Source organism: Balaenoptera borealis (assembly GCF_965194805.1).
Source record: "Balaenoptera borealis genome assembly, chromosome: 16".
Classification (NCBI taxonomy): Eukaryota; Metazoa; Chordata; class Mammalia; order Artiodactyla; family Balaenopteridae; genus Balaenoptera; species Balaenoptera borealis.
In genome coordinates, this window is record NC_138872.1 from 43,706,478 (window position 1) to 43,726,762 (window position 20,285).

General features: G+C 47.3%; 1 protein-coding gene across 2 annotated transcripts in view; it reads left to right on the top strand.

Annotated features, from left to right (window-relative positions):
- The first annotated feature begins 12,811 nt into the window (after nucleotides 1-12,811).
- LOC309612807 (ninein-like protein) overlaps nucleotides 12,812-20,285 on the top strand; it is a 113,396-nt gene continuing 105,922 nt past the window's right edge. The window contains exon 1 of one of the 2 annotated variants that reach the window (XM_082359000.1): nucleotides 12,812-13,011. The gene's annotated coding sequence lies outside the window, so the exon portion shown is untranslated. The remainder of the gene's footprint in view (nucleotides 13,012-20,285) is intronic. The other variant, XM_082359001.1, reaches the window with a different exon arrangement.

The following is a 20,285-nucleotide window of genomic DNA, read 5'->3' on the forward strand; positions in this document are numbered from 1 at the left end:
TCCTCAACCCAAGCTTTTTTAAAGTGACAGATGATAAATGACTTAATTTACTGAAACGGGAATGAAGAGCAACGGCATTATGGATACAGAGTTTCTTTCTGGGGTGATGAAAATTTTCTAGAACTAGATAGTGGTGATGGTTTCACAGCATTGTGAATGTACTAATGCCCCTAAATTGTACAATTTTAAATGATTTAAAAGTTAAATTTTATGACGGTTTATTTGTTCATTTATATCACCCATATTATACTTGCTGAGTTCCTAATAATTAGAGATGTGTGTTTTATCTTTTTGTACATCTCCCAAGTTTGAAATCTGTGCTTGAAAACATAATAAAGTAAATAAAATAATAGTTGGCAAAATACACTTTGAAAATCACACATATGGTGCTTCACTGAGTGTCCAGCAGATGTCATTGAAATAAGATATTTACAGTGCTCCTCTGAAAACAGCGCTGTTGTTACATTTAACTCCTTGGAATGAGCAAAGTTTGTGGAAATTCAGTGGGTTGACTCCTCCCTTAAAGAATGATAAACAACATGGAGCCAAAGTAAGAACAGTCGGTACACTGGGTACACACCGCAGCTGGTGAGACAGCCCGTCTACCACAGCATGAGAGGGGGGCCACATCCAGTCCCCCTCCCCCAGCTCTGCCAGATTCCCTGCTTGCCCAGTGCTAACTCCCCAGTCAAGTGTCAGATAGTGTGGCAGATGAAAGAAAATGCAGGCGCCACGTTTGAAACACCAGGTAGTCAGACATAAAAACTAAAGAACTTAAGAAACGTGCATGTAACCAGCATGCTGAGCAAGGATGACATTGGGATGTAATCAAAATGAAACTTCCCTGTCACCTATCGTTGCTTTAACATGGACTCAGGGGCGAAGCTTTCTCCCTGCCAGTGGACAAAGACCAGATGGAAACTCAGACATGAAGAATGTCCAGCCTCAGATTAGTCCACACTGCCGTATTTGGTCAAGAGCAGGCTGGGGGCTGCGGGGTTGGGGGGGAGGATGGTGTGTGGACAGCGTGGTTGTCGCTTAGCTGGAGCCTGCCACCGTCCTGAGTTGGCTCCGAGGCCTGCAGGCCCAACAGATTTTCTCACGTGACTACCTTGTGGGCACTGCCAGGGCCTCTGGAGGCCCCCGCTGGTCTCCAGCTGCTGCTCCTGGGCCCCTTCTCCAGCGGGCTGCCCCCCCGGCCCTGGTTATCTGGTAGGCCTTTTCACCACTGACCCTCACCAGTGGGATCCCCTTTCTCTCTCAGGCAGCCCTCCTGGGATGAGAAGGACTCTGCGTGGGTCCAGATCAGCCTCTTTCCTATGTCCTTGCCCCACCATTCATGAGAATGGAGTTATACTCCCACCCACATCCCTCCACTGTGCTGACGACCCTGCTAGGACCCTTGAACTTGCATGCTTTCTGCAGCAAGTGCATGTCAACCTGCCTCTCTGAGTTTTATCGTTGGATCCCACTCTTTAAGTTTGAGGTCAAGGAGATAGTTCCTCTGCCACTCCCCAAGGTGATGGGACGGGCTGCAGTAGCTCTCTCCAAAGAAACCCCATAAATTCCCTTCCACCTCCATCTCTACTTTCTCAACTCTTATGTTTGTGAAATGGGTGAGGGAGCCCAAAAATCAGGAAACAAGTTCTTGACTAATTACCTTGAAAACTCTTCAGAGAGTCTCACACTCACTTTGGTGTCTAATATCTACTGACTTAGATCACAGTTTCAATTTTAATATCCTGGTACATAAGGAAGAAGGAGTATAGTGCAAAATAGACGAACACTTCCTTTGTTTTTTATATTTTTGGCCAAGCAGCTTGCGGGATCTTATTTCCCTGACCAGGGATTGAACCCGGGCCCTCAGCAGTGAAAGCGTAGCATCCTAACCATCAGGGAATTCCCAGATGAGCACTTCCTAACAGAATATCAAATAAGGGAGCTACCGTAAGGTGGCTTCATTGAGATGTGAGCTGGGTATTGACAGATGTAAAATATTTGGCCGTGCTCTGCAGCATGTGGGATCTTAGTTCCCTGACCAAGGATCGAACCCGCACCCCCTGCATTGGAAGCATGGAGTCTTAACCACTGGACCGCCAGGGAAGTCCCCTTGAAGGATGTAAATATTTGATTGGGGCAAAGAAAGGAGAGAACATTTACAGAGAGAATTCAGTTCAACACAAAGTTATTGGACCCCTCCTGAGTGCCAGGCACTGAACGCTAAGCAATCAGGAGGAGTTCACCGTCTCCAAAGAAGGAAAGTGATCAGCCTGGCTGAAGAAAGGGATCTCAGCAGGGAATGGTTACAAATGAAATTTGGACAGGTATAGGAAGGACAGTCCTGGCTATGAGGCTCAGGGGTGGGGAGAGCATTGTCACCAACATTTTAGAAAAGGAGGGGTAAAACTTGTGCGTATGAGCTTATGGGTTTGTGTGCATGTGTGTAATGGGACAGATGAGTGTGTGTGGATATGGGGGTATGACTAGTGGAGTGAAAGTGTATGTGTCTGTGTGTAGAGGTGCATACACATGAAGTGGGTTGCATATATATAGTGTATACATATATGTAGAAGGGGTGTAGATACGTGTGCATAGTGAGGTCTGTGTGTAGTGGGGTGTGTGTGAGTGGTGGGGAGTGAATACAGAGTGTTGTGTGGTTGAGTGTGCATGGGTGTGTGTGTGAGGCGTATGGGTGCAGTGGGCTGTGTTCATGTGTATATGTGAGTAGTGGGGTGTGTGTGCAGGGGGTTTTGTGTGTATGTAGTAGGCTGTGTGTAAGCATTGGTAACTGGGGTAGGAGTGTGTGTGAGTACTGTGTGTGCTGAGTACTGCAGTATATGTGTGTGAGTCGTATGTGCAGTGGAGTGCTTATCAGTGGGGGCTGTGAGTAGTGAGGTACGTGTAGTGGGAGGTGCTTCGTGGAATCATGTGAGTGCTGGGGTGTGTATGTTTTGGGGTTGTGTGAGGAGAGAGGTTGCAGGTGGGGGTGTGAGTAGTGAGTATGCGTTTGCCTAGTGGGGTATCTGTGTAGTGGGCTTGTGTGTAGTGGGGTGTGTAGGTGGTGTGGGGTATGACTAATGGGGTGTGTGTGTGTGTCGTGCTGTAGTGTTAACAGTGTGTGTGTGGTGACCGAATAAGAACAACGTGAGAAAGAAATGGTTCCTTTACCGGGTTAAAACATTCCTGGGTGAGAGAGACAGACGCAGAGAGAGAAAGGCTGGGAATCTCCTTTAAGATGTGGACCAGGGATGCCAATTATTTCTTTGCCAGTCTTTGCCTCTGAACCCCCAAAGCTCCTTCTTACAGGGACTCCTGTCCTTGGCCTCTTCTCTGAACTTCTCTGGCTGGTGGGGGGTCAGCAGCCACCAAGTGAGCCCAACTGTGCAGGTCAGATTCTTCTTACAATTTGGGACTGAGAGGGTCTAGTTTGGGGGTTCCACTCATGAATGCCCATGGGGGCCAGACCAGCCTGAGGAGGAGCCAAGGGGGTCGGGGTGAGGGCACAGAGGTAGTGTGGACTGTAGCAAACCCAGAAGGGGGTGACCCGCAGGAGGGCCCTGATCGTCAAGCCAAGCAAAACAGGTCTGAGGCGAAACCACGGGCCCCAGGATTGTGAACTCAGCACATTCCACTCTCTTGAGTGAACGCTTAAAAGAGCGAATCAAGCAAAACCACAGAAAAAGAGAAAGTGGGTCCATGGAGAGAGAAGAGAAGGAATTACGTATGTAAGGAGAAGGAGGGTGAGGGACCCGCAGGTGAGGAGAGGTGTCTGCACTGCATTGTGTCTCCCCAAATTTCATATGTTGAAGCCCTAACCCCAAATGTGACTATGTGGAGACAGGGTCTTTAAAGAGGTGATTCAGGGGACTTCCCTGGTGGTCCAGAGGCTAAGACTCTGCGCTCCCGATGCAGGGGGCCTGGGTTCGGTCTCTGGTCAGGGAACTGGATCCCACATGCTGCAACTAAAGATCCTGCCCATGGCAACAAAGATCCCACATGCTGCAACTAAGACCCGGCACAGCCACATAAATAAATATTAAAAATAAAACAGAGGTGATTCAGGTTAAATGAGGGCATAAGAGTGCACCCTTAATCCGATAGGACTGGTATCTTTATAAGAAGAGGCAGGGACATGCATGCCCTCAGAGGAAAGGCCACATGAGGACACAGAGGACAGCCATCTACAAGCCAAGGAGAGAGGCCTCAGGAGACACCAACCCTGCCAACACCTTGATCTTGTACTTCCAGCCTCCCATAATAGTGAGACAATAAATTCCTGTTATTTAAGTCACCCAGTCTGTGATATTTTGTTAACGGCAGCCTGGACAGATTAATACAGGAGGTAATAGCTGTTAGACTTGCAAGACTTGGTTATTGTAGCATTCAGCCAGCGAACATTTGAGCAGTGCACACACACCAGGTGTGTGTGTGCGCGCAGTGGGGTGCCCTGGGCACTGAGTCCACAGCAGGGAAACAAAGGAGCCCAGCTCTGTTCTCATGGAGCTCACAGGCTTGAAGCATGTGGGGTACTTCATGGAAACTTTCAGTATATTCCCTCTGTTATGAAAGCCCCAATGTGTGAACAGGACTGCGGGCTCTCAGTGATTCCTGGCCAAGACAACAGCCCAGAGGCCCTGGACCACTTCTGGGTGTTCTGTCCAGTGGACCCTTGGGGCTTGGGGCTTTACTCCACTGGGGTGCAATCTAAACTCTCCAGGAGCCAGAACTAACCCAGGGTTCTGGGCCCTCAAGAACTTTGACTGTAGGCAATCATCCATGCCTTTAAAGGGAAACTTTATTCTAAATGAGAAAATTCCAGGAATAAAAGAAAAAAATCCCATAGCAAGAACATCTTAGATTCCCTCATTTCTCAATTACTTCCTTTACCTTTTTCTCTAGAAATTAAAGATCTTTAAAATTCAATTGAGTAAATGTAATGATTTTATTGGCTTTAAAGTGATTCATAAATCGGGCAGCGTCCAATCCAGCAGATGGAAAGGGGCTCCAAAGGGCTGTACAAGGTGGGAGATTTTTATAGACCAAAGTGAGTGGGAACAAGGAGGTTACCCTGGGCATCTGCTGATTGGCTAAGTAGGGTTCCTTCCTTCTGTGGAGCAAAGGGCAGTCTTGGAGCAGCTCAGGTAACTTGTGCCGGGCAGGGAAGTGTGATTGGTGGACCCAGGCCTTCCTTTTCTGGGAGAGCTGAGCCTTAGTTAAGTTTTGGTTTGCTGATGTGGGGCTTAGCATGAGCGACTCCATCTTGGGCCTAATCTGGTTACTTGAACACCTTCAAACTGGAGTAATTTCTAAAACATGTTCTTCTGTCAACAGCATTTTGATTCAAGATGATAAGTGTATCTATACTTTGACTTACTGTTGTTAAAAGATAAACTGAGGTCTATTAAAATTTTTAAGGTTTTTTTTTTTCTTTTTTTTAAATTAATTAATTTATTTTTGGCTGTGTTGGGTCTTCGTTTCTGTGCGAGGGCTTTTTCTAGTTGCGGCAAGTGGGGACCACTCTTCATCGCGGTGCACGGGCCTCTCACCATCGTGGCCTCTCTTGTTGCGGAGCACAGGCTCCAGACACGCAGGCTCAGTAGCTGTGGCACACGGGCTTAGCCGCTCCACGGCATGTGGGATCTTCCCAGACCAGGGCTCAAACCCGTGTCCCCTGCATTGGCAGGCAGATTTTCAACCACTGCGCCACCAGGGAAGCCCCCAAAAATTTAAGTTTATTTGAGCAAAAATTGATTCAAATCAGGCATCACCAAACTGGAAGTGGTAGGAGCGTTCCACTGACAAGAGCTGGGGAAAGACTTTTATAGAGAAGATGTGGAAGCCAAGCAAGAAAATTATTTGATTGGCTATAGTGTTAAGTGGTTGCCTTGTTTGGGAAAGCCTGGTTGGCTGTTTGTGATTGGTTGTCCTTAGGTGTTGATTTCTTAACCTTGAGGCATTTCAGGCTTAGGTTTTGGTTTGTTTACATAGGCTGCTAAGGCATTAGAACCGCCTCAGTTTATTTACTTTTATTTAATTTAAATTTAATTTACTTTTTAAAATTTATTTATTTATTTATTTTGGTTGTGCTGGATCTTAGTTGCAGCATGTGGGATCTTCGTTGTGGCATGCGGGATCTTTAGTTGTGGCATGCAGACTTCTTAGTTGCAGCATGCAGACTTCTTAGTTGCAGCATGTGGACTTCTTAGTTGTGGCATTTGGGATCTAGTTCCCTGAACAGGGATCAAACCCTGGCCCCCTGCACTGGGATTGCAGAGTCTTACTCACTGGACCATCAGGGAAGTCCCTTAATTTCCTTTAAGTAGGAGACATCAGTATGAACTTATATTCAGTTTAATAGGTAAATTGAGATAGATAGATAGATAGATAGATAGATAGATAGGTAGATAGATAGATATAGATAGATAATTTGTAATTATGTTAGTATGCACAGGTCATTATACACACATATATTACCTGAAGCTGTGCCCTGAGAGTGCCTAGAAGCAGTGACAGCTCCAATAGCAGTGAGCATACCCTCATCCAGATTTTGGTTTCTAAATACCATTTTTCAATGCAAAGAACCAGGGCTCCTTGGGGACATGGCTGATACTAGGGCTGGGGCAGGCAAAGTATAAACCGAGTCTGGAACATCTTATGGTGCCAGAAGCTAAGGAAGTGCTCCAAAAGCAAAAGGATGGGGACCTGTCAAAGGGACACAGAAGTTAATCTGAAAGAGCTCCCAATGGCCAAAGCTGGAAAAATTTGAGCAATGAAATAAATAACATAGCATTGGATTATAACCAAGAGTATAAAATAAATAACACATGAACCCATACTGATATAAGTAAATGATCAAATAAATAAATAAATAAATAACAGGTCTTCCTTATAAAGAATTCTAAATAAAATACGTAAATACTTCCCACTCCAGGAGATAGAGTTTGATCCTCCCCTTCTTGAGTGTAGGATTGACTTAGTAACTTGCTTCCAAAGAACAGAGTATGGAAAGGAAAAATTGAAGCTCTGCAGTGGAAAGATCTGGCAGACACTGATTGAACAAAATGATCAGGATAAACAATACCAATAATGTTCAGAGGATGTCAGGTACCCCTGATATGATGCTGTGGGAAGAGTACTTCACCTCTGTGTGTTCTTCCCAAAAGCCTATATTACCAGTATAATCATGAGAAAACAGCAGACACAACTAAATTGAGGGACATTCTATGAAATGCCTGACCAGAGCTCCTCACAACTGTCCTGAAAAACAAGGAAAATGTGAGAAACTGAAGAAACTGACATATGATAACTAAATGCCATCTGAGATCCTGAATGGGAGCTTGGAAGAGAAAACATACACTAGTGGAAATGCTGCTGAAATCCAAATGAAGTCTGGAGTTTAGCTAACAGTCATGTCATTAGTAGTTAATTTCCTAATTCTCATCATTGTACCATGGTTATGTAAGATCTTAATATTAAGGGAAACTGTGTGAGAGGTATAAGGGAACTCTCTGTACCATCTCTGCAATTACCCTATAAATCTAAAATTATTCCAAAATAATAAGTTCTTATTAAAAGAAAAAGAAAGTGTAATTTACTGCAAGGGTTAGATATAATCAGACTGAGTTAGTCTGGGCATATGTGAGTTATCAAGGGTCATCAAAGGGTAATGAAGCAACAATATCCACAAATGAATATATTTTTCCAAACGTGCTGAGGTCAGCGCTTAGCCATGACTCCCAGGGAATGTTCTAAGAACCTGAATATGGCAAATCTTTCCTTTACAAGGATAAATCCTTTAAAAGGATTAAAGGATAAAGTTCTCTGTTAAGTCATCTGATTGTTGTTGTTTTAAGTTGAACTGACTATGAAAAATCTATGTGAGTTAATGCTATAAAAACAAATGCAGTGTCTTGTGGCTGTTTGCCAAAGCATAGCCATTCAAGGGTTTGCTGGCCATTCTCAACTTCCTGCATGACATTGGAATTCATAGATAACAATTTCATGATAGGTTATCTAAGAAAAATTAGGATATCTATATCACAGAGAAAAACTATGCTTTTCCACTCAACATAAATTGAGAAAATTGCCAGAAACATAAAATCAACCTGAGAATCCAGTAAAATAATAAACCCTACCACTTACCAGGCTTTCTACTAATGTGTTGTAGGAGATGTAAAGACATAAAAATCATCGTGTCTGACTGTAGGAGTTTATAATCTAGCTGGGATTCAGAATTCCCTGGTGGTCCAGTGGTTAGGACTCTGTGCTTCCACTGCAAGGGACACGGGTTCGATCCTGGTCTGGGAACTAAGATCCCGCAAGCCGCATAGTGTGGCTAAAAATAAAATAAAAACCATATATATATATATATATATATATATATATATATATATATATATATATGGTGGGACTCAAATAAGAAGGCCCTACCAGTGGAACTTCAGATAGTGACATAAATAGGACACCAGAACGATTGGCACAAAGCAGAATAGGACTATTACTCAATGGCTGGAACACACAGCCGGTGCTGGGGGTTTTTCTCTGAAGTGGCCAGGCTGGAGCACAACCTTGACCAATGAATAGACTCAAGCAGATAGAAAGGAGACTTGCCCGTCACAAACATGAAGGCAGTAGTGCCAAGGGCACTCTCAGGGGGCAGTCAGTACATGGCTTTGCTGGAGCCAGGGGTTCATGAGGCAAGAGATAGAAGTTGGAAAGGTGGGCTGGGATGTCTGAATGATCCTGGACAAGGGACATGAATCTGGATTCCCTATCTAGTAAATGTGGAGTCACCAAAGGCCTTGAGGAAAGGAACACATGGTTACGGGATGTTTGGGGGAAGACGAAAGTCATTTTGTCACAGCACATAGACAGATGGGAGGAGAAACATTTGGGAGGTGGGGGCTTTGGGTGTAACCTGGTAAGGCATATCTTATGTTTTTTTTTAATATTAAAAAAAAATATATTTATTTATTTATTTTTGGCTGCATCAGGTCTTAGTTGCGGCACGTGGGCTCTTCATTGCAGCGCATGGGCTTAGTCGCCCTGCGGCATGTGGGATCCCAGTTCTCCGACCGGGGATCAAACCCGCAGCCCCTGCGTTGGAAGGTGGATTCTTAACTACTGGACCACCAGGGAAGTCCCAAGGCATATCTTATGTTGTGAGTGGTCTTCAGAACTCTAGAGCCTGGCTTCTCTCTTTCACATCTCAAGGGGAGGGTGACACCCACACCCCATGTCTTGAATGTTCTTGCTCTTGCACCATTAGTCTCTCCAGACATCAAGTATGCTCTAGAGACAGACTAAAAGTATTTCTCATAGGACAAGATTTACAAACAACCCAACAGAATTTTCCTAACTTCATTTACTGAACTACTGCCATCAGTTTTTCTTCTAAATCCAGGCCATGGGCAAGATAATATGCTTCTAAATGAAGGCACTGGATTCTACCCCTGAGCCTCATCTCTGGTTAAATTTAAACAATACTCAGTTTATAAAACAATTACAGTCAATGTTCCACTAGCAAGTCATGGTGAGAACAGAGCACCTAATTTCTCCCTAAAGTGTTGGGCAACACTGCAACTTCATCTTCCACCTAACCAAGATACCTTGGAGACATTTCTGATTTTTTTTTAATGTATTTATTTATTTATTTGGCTGCATTGGGTCTTCCTTGCTGTACGCGGGCTTTTTCTAGTTGCGGCAAGTGGGGGCTAATCTTCATTGCGGTGCACAGGCCTCTCATTGAGGTAGGTTCTCGCTGCATAGCACTGGTTCTAGGCGCGCGGGCTTCAGTAGTTGTGGCACACAGGCTTAGTTGCTCCGCGGCATGTGGGATCTTCCCGGACCAGGGCTCGAACCCATGTCCCCTGCATTGGCAGGCGGATTCTTAACCACTGCGCCACCAGGGAAGTCCATTTCTGATTTTTTGAATAAGGTCTTCAGTTAATAGTAATGTACTGATGTTAAATTCCTGGTTCTGACAACTATACCATGATTATGTAAGATGTTAATAGTAGGGGAACCTGGGTGAGAAGTATATGGAAACTCTGTATACTACTATTGCAAGTTTTCTATAAATTTAATGCTAATTCAAAATTTAAAAGAAGTTTTAAAGTAGGAGAGCCACATGGATGTGATGATGTATTGAATGTAGGGTAGAAGAGAGGTAGTCAAGAGTGACTCAAAGTTTCTTTCCTGAGCAAATGAAATCAGAATCTCTGGCAGGTAGGACCTACCCACTGGCATTTAAATTTTTGATTAGCTCCTTTAAACTTAGTACATGCTTGTGCAGTGGTTGGTTTGTTTGGTTTTGGCCGCACTGCTCGGCTTGTGGGATCTTAGTTCCCCGACCAGGGATCAAACCTGTGCCCCCTGCAGTGGAAGCACGGAGTCTTAACCACTGGACCACCAGGGAAGTCCCCGTGCAGTGGTTATTTTTTATCAATAGATTTCCATTTTACAGATGAGGAAACTGAAGCTACTAGAGGTTAAGTGACCACCCGGTCCACAGTCAAACAGCCAGTAAAATGGCACTATGATTTGCATCATCTGACCCCAAATTCATTCTCCAACTGGTGAGTGAAAATCCAAGCAGAGAGTAAGGAACATTGGAGAAAAGACATTCTTCACTCTGGCAGCATGCACCCCTGGGAATTTAATACCGTCAACTGGAATCAATCAGGGTCTTGGCAGCTTGACCACATCTGCGTGGTGTGGCCTGCCGCTGTGCCCCTCCCTGGCTGAGTAAGTTCGCAGGCACAGCAGAAGGGCTCCAGCCTCACTCAGAGCAGCAGAGCATGGTGTGAGCACATCTTCACTAACCCCCTCTGGCTGTCGTTCACTCTGTGTGAAGTTTGCTACTTCCCCTTGGTCCCTTGCCCACAGTTTCCTACCCTTTTCCCCCAGCGTCTAGCTTTCTTCCTACCTCCTTCCCAAACCATTTTGCCCTATATCTTCACATCTTTTAAAGTGGAGTCCCTACAAAGTATATACACCTTCCCCATGCTAGATTACAGCTTATTTCATCATATTGATGTATTATTATGCTACTAAGTCTTCTCCTTCCACATCAGTGGTGGGAGGAAGGAGCAAAGAGTCGGAGGGGCATCACTAACAAGGTCAAAGAGGGACGGTGTCAGCATAGCCCACTCTATCACTTAGCATAGCAAACAACGCTTGCTGGATTCTAGGCACCGGCGGCAGGCAGAGAAAAAAGATGACTCTTGCCCACAGGAGCTCAGAAACTGCCAAAAGAGCAAATTAATGTAGAGATTATCAAAGTAAAGAGTGATACAAGTCTGGAAGTGAGCATGGGTGTCCTGGGAGGACAGAGGAAAGGGGCAAACACAGGTGGGGGAATTTCTGGGTTGAATGCTGAAAACTGGCCAAGAGGTTACCAGGGCGTCTGCAATGCCCAGGGTCTGCCTCATTCACAGAGAACCGGGAAGGCCCCGCTGCCTGAAGGCTGTGTGAGCTGGGCGGTAATGCTGGAAAGGTGACAGGGCCAGGTCTAGAAGAATAATTTCAGCAGGAGAACTTGCAGGGCTTTAGGCAGGAGAGGGACAACACAGGTGTAAGTGTTAGAAAGTACATCTGGCCACTGCACGGAGGTGGCACGCACAAAGTGCAGACAGTGGTCTTAAAAGCTTTAGCAATCCTCCTGCGGTGGTCTTGGGAGGGGACCCAAGGGCCTGACACAGGGAGTGGTGTGGCTGGGATTTGAGAGAGAGGACACAGAAGTCAATAGGACCCGGCAACCGAGTAAATATGAGGAGGTGATGGAATGGCTGTGACCTTCATCAACATGGGGAACCCATAAGAAGCATGTTTAAGGCAAAGATAAATATTTCAGTTTGAGACCTGTTGACTGGTTGCGTTTAAACTGTGTGGGCACACAAGTAGAATATCCAGCTGGCAGTTGGATGTTTGGGGCTTTAAGAGAGAAAGAGAGAAAACCAGAGTGACAGACTGTAAAGACCCAGGAAGGTGTAACCAGCTGGTCCCCCAGAGTTGTCTCCTTCCCTCACTTCTTCTGGCCTTTTGACCTTCCCGCTGACCTTTGCTGGCCAACCTCCTGCACTCCTTAAGCTCCTCTCCTACTTTGCTTCTCTTTAGCATTTACAACTATCTAACGTTTTTGTATATTTCCCTTAAGTTTTTCAATTGTCTTCTAACGTGTAAACTCCACGAGGGGCAGGGATTGTTTTTGCCAACGCCCTCCCCCCCATCGTCACTGCTCTATTCTCAGCCCCTAGGACAATGCCTGGCACTAGTAGGTGCTTAATAAATATTTGATTGAATACATGATGGAAAAACAATAACCGAAAGTTTTATGTCTTCCGGTTTCCTCAACTTCGATTTGGAGTGTTGCCTGGCTGGCCTCCTCGGCTTGTTTCCAAAAGAGGATGCTAGACCGAGACCTGTGAACAATGGTGCATCGCTCACAGAGATCACTAAGGTCAGCCCCTGGGTTCATTCCCCGAGGCTCTAAACTTTTCCGAGATGCCCCCGGGGCTGCTGGGCAGTCCCAGCCGGCTTTCGCATCCCTACCCATCACATTTCCGAAGAGGCCCCACCACTCCGGACCCGCCCACCAGTCCCCACCCACTCAGCACAGACCACGCCCCTCCGACGCCCTTAAGATGGCCCCTCCTCTGTCGGCCCCACCCACTCCTGCCCCGCCCGTGGTTTTGTCCCTGCAACGGAGGGTACCCTGTCGTCTTTGCCCCGCCCACTCCACCGCCTCTCCTCTTCGGCCCCGCCCCTGAGTTCGGCCCCGCGCCTGGTTCAGGCCCCGCCTCCTCTGGCCCCGCCCCTCGGCCCCGCCCCGGGCTCGGCACTCCGCGTCCCGCGCCTGCCGCAGCCTCGGCGCCTGCAGGCCGGGAGGAGCGTGGCGCGGGTGCCTCCAGACACAAAGAGCGGCTGCAGGACGCGGGTGGGAGAAGAGCGTCCGCGCGCGCCCTTGGCCTGTGCGCGCGCAGGCGGAACCGGAGACGCCCCCCCGCCCAGGTGAGCCGGCCGCGGGGCGTGATAGCGCATCAGGGGGCGCACAAGGGTGGGTTGGTGGGGACCAAGTGCCGGGGGGCCCGCGCCTCGCTCCGCCTCCGGGCCTGGGGGCCCCTCGGGAAGTCCGGCGGGACCCTGCTTCTCCTGAGACCCCGGAGCGCGGGGCGGGTCCGGTAGAGCCAGGCCCTCCGGCGGGCCGCGTCTAGTTTGGCGCTCCGGGACCTTGGCTCAGGTGGCCGGCGGGCGTTCGGCTGGGGTCGCGGGGCTGCCGGGCCCGTCCTCTGGGCGGCTTCTGGCGTCCAGTTACTGCACGGGATGAGCTCTGAATAAGATCTCCCCACTATGCCGAAGCTCTAGGACCTACCTGCTTCTTTTGGTGTATCAGGAGTTTGCATATGGAAAAATTGTTAGAAATAAGGACTCGTCACGCTCTGGGGCGGAAAAGTCTGCTGCGAGTTTTGTCTGTCGTGAGTTGTTTGCAGAAGCGCAGCTTTCCTCCCGCCAGTGCGCTTAGTCGCAGAACCCATAAATCGTGCTGATTACTGGGAGCTCCGTGTATTTGCACAGGATGGAAGTGAAGAAGGTCGCTGGGTTCCCTTCTGCAACCGGAGACTTAGGCCACGCTGTGGAACAGGGAGGGGTCGGGGGCAAGAACTGTGGAGCTGGAGCGCCGGGAGGGTCGAGTGACGCTCGCGCTCCCACCGCCAACACTGTCGATAGGACGGAGCGACTCTTGAGTGAGGGTGAGCTGCTCCTTAGAGGCAGCTGCTGTGATTTCCAGGTTTTCCACATCGGACTTAGGATACTTTTAAAAGCAGAAAATTAAAAAAAAAAAAAGAGTTAAAACTGGTCGGTTAAACAGAAGGCTAAGTCTGCAGCCTCTCAGTTTTATGAACCGAGTGCAGGAGTAAGTGTATATTAAAAAAAGCTAAGGCGGTTAGGGAAGCGGCTACCACCGCGCTGTCCCTTTTCTGTTTGATTTACACATCATCCATAGTGGTTTAAGCTATTACAGATTGAACTGGTCTGTATGGCAAATAACAAATATATAGCTCAGGTTCAATAAAAAATAGAGGATAATCGTTTTTGCAGAATGGTAAAATAACAAATGGTAAAATAACAAGCCATCTTCAAAGAACCTGAACTTCAGATAACGTTACATCATCAAATTAGAAAGAGAACATTTTATGGGAAAGTTAGGGTTTTAACATTTTTTCAATTGAGGAGGTTATGTTTTTATTTTTATTTTTTGGCCGTGCCGCGGGGCTTGCCGGGATCTTAGTTCCCTGACCAGGGATCGAACACGTGCCCACTGCAATGGAAGCGCAGAGTCCTAACCACTGGACCGCCAGGGAATTCCCTTCAACTGAGGAGTTTATATAAACTTTGATGGAAAGCTGTTTTTCTCTAGCTCATGGTTACCCCAGATATTGCGGTTTGCAGGGCTGCTCGGAGGTGGGTGAGCTGTGCCATTGCTGATGCCATGCTGCGAGTCCCTTAGCATTAGTGCGTCTTTGGTTCTGTGTCCTTAGTCCTTGTGAACATCTGGTGGTGGGAAATAGAGTAACAAAAGAGTCTCAAAGTTCTAACTGTAAGTATTCAGGGTGTTCAGATCCTGCCCTTTTATTATGAGTGGCTTTAGGTGCTGGTTACTGGATAGTTCGTCTCGTGTGTTTTTGGAAGATGACACACGTGGCGTTTGGGACTTGGGGCATGTGAGAGAGCCCTCTGACCACATTCTTTTCACCTTGGATACTTAGCTTTGGATCTTGCTACAAACAGGTGGTTGCTAAACATCTCTCTCCTTCCCTGACTCAAGACAGATCTAGAAGAAGGAGGCAAAACAGTGTCTGGCGTGGCCTTGAAGTGGACATTTCAGTGGTGGAGTCAAGGGTGTGGTGTAGCTCTTGACTGGAAAGAGTAGTGCCTTCCGGCCTGGAAGGGTGTTTCCAGTGCCGTGGCCACTTTGCTCTCCGATTCCGTGGTCATTCCCTACAAAGTTGAGTAGCAGTGGCTGTAACTGGACTTTCGATTTGGGCTTAGCTTAGTCCTTGGCTTCAAGTACGAATTAGGAATTCAGGCTCAAGGCCAGCAGTTTGGTTAATCACAAGCAGGAGGCCAAAACTTTGGGTCAGACCCTACCTGGAGCTATTTGGAGGTAGGTGACAGCAGAAGGCTTTCCTTCCCCCATCCTTGAGGTAACCTTGAGCCCCTGGTGAAACCTCTCTACCAAAGGATTCTGACTGTCGTCATCTTTTGGTTTGTGAACCATGGGACAGAGGAGTCCTTTGGAGCATTCTGTGTTTTTAACCTCTTGATGGAGGTTGGAGTTTGCATCTGCTGCTGGTGATTGCACTTTTGTGTCTCTCTCGACCCTGTAATGTCCTTCCTTAGACTTCAAGGGATGATGCCTTCTCATTCCTCAAGACTGGTACATAGTCTCAAATGAACCAAAGCCCTGAAGGTGCTGGCACATACCAGCTTTTGTGTGTTGACAGTTATTTTGTATTTCATGAGAGGAAACTGGCAAATCCTTGTGATGTGACACATGCTCTTATAACCCAGTTACCTTGTTTGGGGATCTGCTTTGCTTAATAAGTTAAGATTTTGGTATGTTGGAGTTTCTCAAAATGGTCATCATTTACTGTGATTATTAAAGATCTGAAGGGAAATCAGTCTTCACAATCTCTAGGTTTTTAAGTTTCCAGTGAAGAATTTTACATTTGTAGGTATACATCAGTTATGTTTTTAGCTGCCTGTGATAGACAGCCTGACTCATTCTTGGCTTAAACAAATAGAGGTCCCAAAAGGAAAGTACAGGCTTCAGGATGGGTTGTTCCAGTGGCTGAAGCAGCCTCTGGGGCCAGGTTGCCCCTCTTCCTCACAGTGTCATGTTGGTGGTGGCTGTCTCACCCACATCAGGAGGGAGAGGGAGTTTGGCTTCCATGGCTCGCTTTAAGAATGAGGAGTGGGGACTTCCCTGGTGGTCCAATGGGTAAGACTCTGCGCTTCCAATGCAAGGGGCCCGGGTTCGATCCCTGGTCAGGGAACTAGATCCTGCATGTATGCTGCAGCTAAGAGTCCACATGCCGCAATGAAGATCCCATATGCCACAACTAAAACCCGGTGCAGCCTAAATAAATAAATAAATAAATATTTAAAAAAAAAAAAAAAAAAGAATGCGGAATAAAACACCTGTTGGCCTCCGGGCCATTTGAACCGGTCACTGGCTGGGAGAGGACCCCCTCCCCCATCTGCGTCAGGTCCCCCCACTTCCCTGCCGCTACTTCCTGGAAGCGGGGTGTGTGGGGACTGCGGGGGGCAGGCTTTGGGTGCCTGGTCACCGGAGGGCTTGTGTGGCTCGCCACACAGGTGGCATGTCTCCAGTACCTGAGCTTGTGCCCTGGCCAAGCTACTGTCAGAAATGGAGCCCCGGTCTCTTGATGAGCTGTGTTTAAATTTTGGCTGAGCACTCACTGTGTGCCAGGCTCTGTTCTCAGCGCTTTGGGTAAATTCCTTTGGGTGGTGCTAGCAGCAAGCAGTCGGCTGAGCTGGGGCGTGCTGTCATTCCCATCTCGAAGACTGGACCTCGCTGCCTCAGTGACAACATCATTTCTTTACATTAGAAAGAAAATGAGGAGTTTTCAGTGTTGATACAAACCTGTGACTTACATGATCTGTCTAGACACGTGAAGTGCGAGGCAAGAGAGGAATTGCCCACCCAAATTCCCCCTGTGGGCGAGAGTGTGGATGGCTTAATAAATTGGGCTTTGCCTCCTGTGGGCCTCGTGGCTGTGTGTGCCCTCGGAAGTAACAACGACAACTAACAATAACAACAAAAGAGTCTGATGCTGGGATCGGGCTGAGCCTCTGCTAGCCCTTCCCGCGGAGGGCGGTGGACTGGTCCTGCCGGGGCAGATCCGTCAGAGCGCGGTTCACACCGGGCTGTGGGGTCGCTCTCGGGGTCACAAGATGGCATGAACATAAGAGCCAACATCAAGTAATGTAATGAAACATTCACTGACTTGGAGTTTAGTTTCAGGGCACAGGAATTTTGTAAATGGTTGTAAATTCTTTAAAAACCAACAAGGCAGTCTGCTTAGTGGAGAGTTTGACAAGCAGGCTGTCACACCCCAGGGAGAGCTCACCGGATCTAGAGTATGTCCACCTGCCCTGCACTCAGGTGGTCCGAGGAGGGAGGTGCTGGCACTGTCCGTCCACGTGGCCTCCTGGCTTCCGGCTGCTGTCATGGAAGTGGACAAAACCAGGCAAAAGTGGGCAGAATCATCAGTTCTGCAGCTGGGGAGGGACGACCGAGCCTTGGACAGACGAGACTCCTCCCCTCACCCTGGGGAATGTGTGACCCCGTGATAACAGGGAGGGCATTGCCTTCTGTCCCAGGGGGGAGATTCCTCTGTGCTGACTGCAGCCCCACTGGTTAGCTCCCTGGGCCCAGGTGACCGATTCTGTGGTCGGGCTCCAGAGAAGTCACCGCTGTCCGAGGATCTAGACGAAGAAAGTGACAGGGCGAGTTTGCCCCCTGACTGGGCCAGAAGCATGAATGCCCAATTTCTAAACCTCATAATCTACATTAATGGCCTGTTCTCGCTGCTGGTAGCACTCCTCAGAAAACCTCTTCAAACAGGATGTTTGCAGGGTCCTGCGTAATTCAGACTTAGCCAGCCCTGCTCTGTAGCAGAAGAGTAAAAAAATAGCTGATAGTTCATGCAGCAATGTGGCTTTAAAATTAAGCAGTTCTTGATACATTTTAAATTCTTTTTGAATTTTCATCATTCCAAATTGTACACATAAAGTAAGACTTTGACTGCCTTGCTGTGGACGCCCCTTAACTAAGCAATCAACGTTAAGGTCCCAGTTAACCTCCTGATAAGAGGTACAGAGAAGGACACCACCTTGCCTGGGGTATTCCCGCCGTAACCTGAATCTCATCGTGCGGAGACCTGAGACAAACTACATTTGAGCCACACTCTATAAAGTAAGCGGCCTCTGTACTCTTCAAAATTTTCACGGTTTCAGGGTCGAGAAACACAAAGAAAGACTGAAGAACTATTCCAATTGAAAAAGTGCTAAAGGGATCTGACAACCATATACAGTGCTTTTTTTTTTTGGCTGTGCCGTGCGGCATGTGGGATCTTTGTTCCCCCTTCAGGGATTGAACCCACACCCACTGAATTGGAAGCACAGAGTCTTAACCACTGGGCTGCCAAGGAAGTCCTCTGTATACAGTGCTTCACCGTAGACTGGACTGGGGGGGGAGTGACTATAAAGGACATTATTGGGACAGTGGACAAAATGTGAGTGTAAAGGTAGATTGGCCAATAGTATGTTAGCAATGTCACATTTCCCGAGTTTGATCATCATGCTCTGACCATGTCCTTGAGTTTGTAAATACATATGGAAGTATTTAGGGATAAGAGGGCACAAAGTCTGAAACTCAATGGGGGAAGGGGAGAGAGGGTGGGAAAGAAAATGATCACGTGGACATGATAAATGGGGCAAAGTGAAAACAATTAATTGGTGAAGCTAGCTGGGTAAAGAGTATTGGAGAATTCTTTGTACTGTTCTTGCAACTTCTCTATACATTTGAAATGCTATCAGAATAAAAAGTTACAAAGACAAATGTCCACCCTGGATTCACTGCAATCTAAATACCTTCCACCAATAAAAGTTTGCAGTATTTCATCTTTTCTTTTGTTTTTTTTTTTTAAAGTCTTTATTGAATTTGTTACAATATTGCCTCTGTTTTATGTTTTGGTCCCCTGGCCAGGAGGCATGTGAGATCTTAACTCCCCAACCAGGGATTGAACCCGCACCGCCTGCGTTGGAAGGCGAAGTTTTAACCACTGCACCACCAGGGAAGTCACATATTTCATCTTTTCTAAGATGCATTTTTTTTCATCTTGTAACATCTCTGAATTTGGGGTGCATCTTATAATCAATGCTTTCTTAGAATTCATTGTGTCAGGTTTTGACATCAGTTTTTCTTTCTTAGTGATTTGTCTTAGAATCAGTGGCATCGTGGATTTGATGAAATATGGTATTCTCTCTGGCTTTGTCTGAGAAGTGGGAAAAAGAAGACACTGCTTCGAGTAGCTTCATGTGTAAAGTTTTTTCAGTCTCTCAGCTCGCGTCTTTGTTCCAGGCCAGATATCCGGCTGCATTTGCTCATTTCCACCTCCGTGCCTGCTAGATATTTCAAACTCAACACATTCCAGGCTGGATTTCTGTCTTCACCTCTACCACCCCAAACTGCTCTTCCTCTGGGTTCCCTATCTCAGGGAGTGTAAACCTGATTTTTAACCAGAGTTGGCTCCAGAATGGCCCCGTGGGAGGAGCACAGGGACCTGTCAGTGCTTATGGAGATGGGGTGGGTGTGTCCCAGTCTCGCCTGGAACAGAGGCTGCTTTATTTTTTTTCTTTTTTGGCTGTGTTGGGTCTTGCTGTGCATGGGCTTTCTCTAGTTGCGGTGAGCGGGGGCTAATCTTCGTTGTGGTGCCCGGGCTTCTCATTGCGGTGGCTTCTCTCATTGCGGAGCACGGGCTCTAGGCACGTGGGCTTCAGTAGTTGTGGCACGTGGGCTCTAGAGCACAGGCCCAGTAGTTGTGGCGCATGGGCTTAGTTGCTCCATGGCATGTGGGATCTTTCTGGACCAGGGATTGAACCCATGTCCCCTGAATTGACAGGTGGATTCTTCACCATTGCGCCACCAGGGAAGTCCTAGACCGCCTATTTCTTGAAGTGTCTTTGGGCTCCAAACGTCTGTGCCTCATTTTCCCCATTTGTCAAATGAGGATATTTTTCCCAAGTCTGTCAGGATAATGTACAAGGCAAGTTAAGTTACCATAAAACTCTGAAATTCTGTGACTTAAAATATGAGAGCATTTTAGGAAGGCTTTAAAGTAGAATCATTCAAGTGGCCAGTTCCCGCTAGGCAGACCCTGCTCTGAGCTCCTGCAAGTGTATGGCCGACCCTGCTGCTCCCTGAAGCCTAGCACTTCCTCCTAGGTTTCTTTCCGGTACGGTGCTCAGTTCATGGGTGAGTCGGGTGGGGTTGGTTGTACATCGGGTGCTGGCAGGCTCCATCAGGAGTAGGTGCGTTTTATAGAACTGGCCGTGCCTGGCGCTTCTGGGCTCCTCTCCACGCCAGGGCCACTGTGAGTGTGGTTGGAACTTCTGTAGCACCACATTGTCTCACTTGTTCTTGAACCCCTGTGTGTCAGACGTGGGAATGGCTCCATCTGAGTCTTTGTAGCGAG